Source organism: Electrophorus electricus, chromosome 6 (assembly GCF_013358815.1).
Source record: "Electrophorus electricus isolate fEleEle1 chromosome 6, fEleEle1.pri, whole genome shotgun sequence".
Classification (NCBI taxonomy): Eukaryota; Metazoa; Chordata; class Actinopteri; order Gymnotiformes; family Gymnotidae; genus Electrophorus; species Electrophorus electricus.
In genome coordinates, this window is record NC_049540.1 from 245,001 (window position 1) to 252,500 (window position 7,500).

At 38.0% G+C, this 7,500-nt stretch overlaps 1 protein-coding gene across 1 annotated transcript in view; it reads right to left on the minus strand.

The window, feature by feature from the left end:
- Positions 1-7,500, minus strand: part of sptbn4a (spectrin, beta, non-erythrocytic 4a) — a gene marked incomplete at its 3' end in the record, with an annotated part of 38,758 nt that overhangs the window by 28,755 nt on the left and 2,503 nt on the right. The gene's annotated exons all lie outside the window — the stretch shown is intronic.

Below are 7,500 nucleotides of genomic sequence, written 5' to 3' on the forward strand. Positions count from 1 at the left end.
AAGTAAATGGGGTGGGATTTTAGTGTAGATTAAAGTAAATGGGGTGGGATTTTAGTGTACATTAAAGTAAATGGGGTGGGATTTTAGTGTAGATTAAAGTAAATGGGGTGGGATTTTAGTGTACATTAAAGTAAATGGGGTGGGATTTTAGTGTAGATTAAAGTAAATGGGGTGGGATTTTAGTGTAGATTAAAGTAAATGGGATGGGATTTTAGTGTACATTAAAGTAAATGGGGTGGGATTTTAATGTACATTAAAATAAATGGGGTGGGATTTTAGTGTAGATTAAAGTAAATGGGGTGGGATTTTAGTGTACATTAAAGTAAATGGGGTGGGATTTTAGTGTACATTAAAGTAAATGGGGTGGGATTTTAGTGTACATTAAAGTAAATGGGGTGGGATTTCAGTGCACATATAGTGTGTTTTTTAATTGGGTAATCTGCTTGGACGTGTAATCTCACCAGACAGTTTCACCAGTGGAACACTTAAAAGGATCGTCTACTTTGCTTGCCTCACTAACGCATGAGTTCATCCTTCAAGACTTTATCATCAGATTTAAAGTTCACACTGAGGTAAAGCAGACGGTGGCTTGCTAATGTTTTAAAGAATGTAACATATTAACCAGCAACCAACATCAGCTGTGAATCGGCTCTGTGCCTAGAATAATGAGGCCTGTTACCAGCTGTTGGACATCCCTGTACATTAGGGAGGAATAGGACAGAGGTGCCAAAACTTTACAGACACTATAGTGTTAAACTGGCTCTGTGTTAAACTGGCAGACCTGAATGAAGTGAATTAGAGGTGTAGGTATGTGTATTATTATATTAAACAGAGAATATTCCTGAAAAACCTTTTTACTCCCTTCATTTGATGCCATGATAAAATATTTCAGACACTGTCAAAACTGATCAGATTTCCCCAGTGAACATTTAACTGCATGTATATTAATCCTAACAACTTTGTTTTCAACTAAATGGGTAGCAGAAAGATCATGCTACAAAAACAATTTTAAAATATATTGAAATACTAAAATAGAATTAACAAATTCTTATTTTTATTTTTGAATGTTGCAATATGACACATTGTGGTTTTATTACTTTTACATATTTTAGAAAACATCTGTTTATCTAATTAATTTAGATCTGTTTTATCACTGCCGAACCAGAAAGAAATATATATTGTGATATATTGTGATATTACATTGAATTGATGTTACATTGAATTGATGTTCTCCGGTCCCTAATTATGCGATAACCAATGAAGACCCAAGTCCTTTTACTTTTGATACTTGACTACATTGTAATCTAACCTGGGCGTAACTTTGGACAACCAGTTGTCATTGTCAACTCATGTTTCTAATCTAACCCAGTCTTGCAGATTCCTCCTTTGTAACATACAAAGGATTTGGCTCTTTCTCTCGCAGGAAGCTACCCAGGTGCTTGTGCAGTTTCTTGTGATCTCAAAACTAGACTACTGCAACTTGCTACTTGCTGGTCTTCCTCTAAGAGCCATCAAACCTCTACAACTGGGCCAGAATGCAGCAGCATGACTGGTCTTCAATCTTCTGAAGTTCACACACATCACTCCACTGCTGCGCTCCCTTCATTGGCTCCCAGTAGCTGCACACATCAGATTTAAAACCTTGATGCTTGCCTACAAAGCCAAAAATGGACCAGCCCCTTCATACATGAGGTCAATGGTCAAGGCCCGATCCGTACCTCGAGTACTTCAAACCTCAAGTACAGCTCGGCTTGAAATACCTTGCTTCAGGTCTCATGAAAGACAAGCATCGATACTATTTTCTGTCCTGGCTCCAAGATGATGGAATGACCTCCCACTTGTTGTCTGGACAGCAGAGTCCTTTGCAGTCTTCAAATGCAGACTGAAGACCCATCTATTTGCAGAATATTTAAAGGACAACTGACACTGCTCCCTTATTGACTGACTAAATTAGTACTTATTGTAGGGTATTGTTTATGTTGTTTAACAAACTCTACCACTTATTGTTTATAGCACTTATCATTGTTTAATAAAGACCTCATTTATTTTGTACTTTTAGGTATCAGCATTCATCCCTGTATTCTACAGTATTCTAGTTAATTGGTATGTTGGACTCTAACCTACTGTATTGTACTAGGATGTATTCTATGAGTAAACAACAAAGCACATTGGTAAGTCGCTCTGGATAAGAGCGTCTGCTAAATGCCATAAATGTAAATGTAAATGTAAAATATAAATGAAATATGTCTTTACTACAATAATATTTTTACCAAGAGCATTTATACTTTCTAAAATATCAATTATATTTATTTATATATTTGTTTGTTTGGTTGGGTTTTTTAATATTTTTTCAAGTACTGGATTTTTGTATGTCATCTGCCACTGGTTGTAATTGGCTAGTTCTCTCAAATTGCTTGTCATATTACTATTTTCCATTTGTGGGTTTTAAGGAGTAACAAGCTAGAATGTAATCTTATTACTTATTTACTTATCACTGTTATTTTCCTGGGAAGTAATGAGTAAATACTGTTTGAGAGAAGGAATCAATAAGTAACCCTTTCTGTTTGTTTGTTTGTTGGCTGTTTTTAATGGATGTTGCTGCCAGGTGTTATCAATCCTACAGAAGGCCAAGCAGTCTACAATCAACTACCACTTTTCCTCACCCAGAACCAGCTGCATGATCCCAATCAGTCTGGCTACAAACCAGCACATTCTACAGAAACAGCCCTCATAGCAGCGATGGAGAAACTTCATGCTGCTAAAGCTGACAAACTGTCCACCGTTTTGATTCTTCTAGACCTTTCCTCAGCCTTTGACACAGTAAACCATAACGTTCTCCTCTCTTTTCACTCCAGCCTTGGTGTGACTGGCTCTGCATAGAAATGGTTTCAGTCCTATCTGGAGGGACAGTCATATCAGGTAACATGGAGAGGATCCACATCCAATCCATGTAGACTCTCCACCAGTGTTCCACAGGGCTCAGTGCTAGGCCCTTTTCTCTTCTCTGTGTATACTTGCCCTCTTGGTGGTACCTCAGCATGCTTGACTGACAACTTCATAGATGACAGCTCACCACTTGAAGCTCAACCCCAGCAAGACTAAACCTCTATACATCACCAGAACTCCCAGCCCGCACCATGACCTCACTGTTTCTTTCAGGAACTCCCTGGTCTCACTGTCTGATGCTGTTCATAGCCTTGGCATAACTTTAGACAGCCAGCTATCATTCTCAACTCATGCTTCTAACCTGTCTGGTCATACAAAGCATTCGGAACTTTGTCTCTCAGGAAGCTATTCTCTGTACTGGCTCCCATATGGTAGAACGGACTTCCACTGGCTGTTTGAACAGCTGTCTTCAAACACAGATTGAAGACTCACCTATTTATTTTAAATGACCATTAATCCTGTGCCTATAGACATTTTGTACTACTGTTGATTAACTGAACACTTATTGTTAAGTACTGTTTGGTATTTAATTTGTCACTGTTTGATAAAGTACTTATGCTCATTTTGCATTTCTTCTAGGTATCAGCATTAATTCCTGTATTTAGCAGTATTCTAGTTCAACAGTACCTTTGACTCTAACCTACTATACTATACTAGGATACATTTTATTAGTAGGTGAAAAGTATTGTTGTAAGTTGCTCTGGATATGTACAGAAAATGTAAATGTAAATGTACCCTAGTATTTCCTATGCTTACTTGCGTAAGGGTGCATAACATTTAAGATTTATTGTAAATCTCTGAAGGGAAGAGTAATGAGATTGTACTTTAATTCTCTTGGTTATAATCTCATTAATTACAATGTCAACTTTGTATTTTAATTACAGGTATGATTGTTTTGGAACTTGTCTAGATTTTTCCATACAGACATGGAATGTAACACACATCATTGTTACATCATCAATGAAGGTCTTAATTCAAGTGACCAAGACTCCAACAACACTACTGCGCCAGTTCTCCTCATTCAAATATAGTGTCTGTGACTACACTGAGCCAATACCACTGAGCTACACTCATGGTGCTTTGCAATTAATACACAATAAGATATGGTGATCTACTTATAGTTTACAGACTACTTATAGATTTCAATTTCCACCTTTTTATAATTTCCAGTAAACTGGTGTTATACTGTGAAAGAAAAGTTTATTCTCTGAATAAAATATTCTGGGCCATTAGTCAGATCCTGGATCCTTAACAGCAATTTTATCCTAGTAAATTAGAGAATTTTATAAGTTGCACTCCTGAAAGGCAAACACTGTTGCAAGAGAACTAGCAATACTATTTAAACACGGTTTCCAGAGAACTAACAATGGCATTTTAAACACTGCTGCCAGAAAACTAACAGTGGCATTTTAAACAGTTTCCAGAAATCTAATTAGAATTTACACACTGCTGGCAGAAAACTAACAGTGGCATTTTAAACACTGCTGGCAGAAAACTAACAGTGGCATTTTAAATACTGCTAGCAGAAAACTAACAGTGGCATTTTAAACACTGCTGGCAGAAAACTAACAGTGGCATTTACACACTGCTGGCAGAAAACTAACAGTGGCATTTTAAACACTGTTGCCTGAAAACTTAAGTGGCATTTTAAACACTGCTGCCAGAAAACTAACAATGGCATTTTAAACACAGTTTCCAGAAAACTAACAGTGGCATTTTAAACACTGTTGCCAGAAAACTATCTAGAATTTACACACTGCTGGGAGAAAATTAACTGTGGCATTTACACACTGCTGCCAGAAAACTAACAGTGGCATTTTAAGTACAGTTTCCAGAAAACTAACAGTGGCAGTTTGTTGTCAGAGATATGGCATTTACATATTGTTGTCAAAGAGAAGAACTAACAATGATATTTGCACACTTGCAATAAATATCAATTCATCACACAGCATTTTCTCAGCCTATTGTTGAGTTCTGAACCTTAAGACTTTGAGTGTTGATCTTTTAAAACTGTAAGATCAACCATGTTATTAAAAATACAAACCCACTCAGTCACATAGCACAAGGAAGTGTAAGTCATTAAAATCATGTTCTGCAACAATAACAACACTGAGTGCAGAGGGCTGGTATGGAGCACGGAGGGCCAGAAACGGAATATTAACCTGGAAAAAAACGTTTGCTTTGTGTGAGGAAATCCTATCCACTACTACTCCCAGACAAAAAGTAGTAACGCAATGTGTACTAGAAAACACACACATACAAACACAAACACCATAAACTATTTTACTTACATTTGGAAATGTATATCACAAAATAACACACTAGTTATTGTATGTATAGCAAACCAGGAAGGTTGGGTTTCCAAATGGCAATTATGTCCATTTTTTTCCAATTCCAAATTAAAATAGACATTTTATTTCAGAAATAAGGATGGCTGTCTCTGTTTTACTTCGTGACAAGCCTAAAGCTATGTAGGTGCCACTTCAGACTTTCTCACCAAACACTCTGTTTCAGTGTACCTCACTATGGTGCCACAGTCTGGTGTTATCACATTGTACCACGCAGGACCACAGCACAAAATACTGAGATCTAGTTTAGTCCAACTTTCCCTTCTAATTCCACCTTTCTTTGGTTTTCCTAAAATATCTGGCTCTAAGTCTGGATTTGGATCTGCACTAAGTCTCTCTTTAGAACTACAGAGAGTGAAATATATGGTTCTAACCAGAATATTCTGCAGTAGTGTCCAACAGTTCCTCAATGGTAGAATAAAATCAAACCATATATCCAAGTGTAGTGGCTGTATTCTGCTAGAAAGGGGTTTTTATATTTAGAGGGATGGTATTTCCAGTAAGCAACCCAGTGAAAACCATTCTGTCGGTATATGAGAAGTCTTCCTGCCTCAGGCCTAAATGAGTGTGTCCTAACCCATTCAAAATACTCCATAATTAACCACACTACACTTACTAACATTCTAATACGACACCATTAAATACTTGACAGAAATACTTGACCCAACACCAACAACATCACTCATCACTACTCAACACTGCCACACACTATCCAGCAACACCCAACACCCTCAGCCTCTGCTCCCTTTACAAACATTTAGTGTCTGATGTTTTAAGTTAGGTGACAAGCAGGTCTTCTTTCTATATTGGCTATTTGACCCAAACATGAGAGAAACTAGGATCATTTCACTGGGTGTAACCATAGCTACCTGATAGACTATCATAGAAATTACCTGTGATAATCACAATAACAATACCAGATGTTCAGTTTGAGCTCTGATCTCCATCAGTCAATGCAAAGTCCTGGGACTGATACTGCATGTCCCATCACACAGTATCTCACCCTGAGATCCCACAATGTACACCAAAAATATCTTCACAAACCCTAATTAATACACCTGATACCAGGTCACAATAGATAATAAAGGACACACACACACACACATGCAGTATGCTTGTCTCTATCAGAGCATAAATGGATATGGCCATTCCTCTTTCAGTATCTAACTGTGAAGAATACAGAATATCAGACATTTCCAGCCTTCCTCAGGCCTCTGCCCTCTCTCACTCATCCCTCTCACTCCTCTCACTCATCCCTCTCTCCCTCTCTAACTCCTGTCACTCATCCCTCTCTCCTCTCAATCATCATTCTCTCACTCATCCCTCTCTCTCTCATCTCTCTCCTCACTCATCTCTCTCATCCTTCTCAATCCTCTCTCATCCCTCTCACTCATCCCTCTCTCTTCTCATTCATCCCTGTCACTTATGCTTCTCACTCACTGTTAGTTCATGTCTTATGATTCACTGAATTCCTTTACCTGTCTCAGAGCTCTATATCACTCTGCTCCTTGTCCTGGTGTTGTAAAGGCCAGTGTTCTATAATATCAGTTGTTGTAAAGGCCAGTGTTCTACAGTATCAGTGTTGTAAAGGCCAGTGTTCTAGCGTATCAGTGTTGTAAAGGTCACTGTTCTACAGTATCAGTGTTGTAAAGGCCAGTGTTCTATTGCATCAGTGTTGTAAAGGCCAGTGTTCTACAGTTTTAGTGTTGTAATGGCCAGTGTTCTACACTATCAGTGTTGTAAAGGCCACTGTTCTATAGTATCAGTGTTGTAAAGGCCAGTGTTCTATACTATCAGTGTTGTAAAGGCCAGTGTTCTACATTATCAGTGTTGTAAAGGCCAGTGTTCTACAGTATCAGTGTTGTAAAGGCCAGTGTTCTACAGTATTCATGTTGTAAAGGCAAGTGTTCTATAATATTAGTGTTATAAAGGCCATTGTTCTACAGTATTCATATTGTAAAGGCCAGTGTTCTACAGTATTAGTGTTGTAAAGGCCAATAAAGGTGTTGTAAATGTCAATGTTGTAAAAGTTGATGTTGCGATAATGATTAATAAATTGTACATGCCTACATCTACACCTGGAGGTTTTCCTCACACCTGTCTGTCTGTTACGGCCATCTAGAATCTAAAAGGGTCATGTTTGAAAGTGTGGTGCCTTGTGAACATGCTTGTGGGATTCCCCTGTATGTCTATCTCTGTCTTTGTC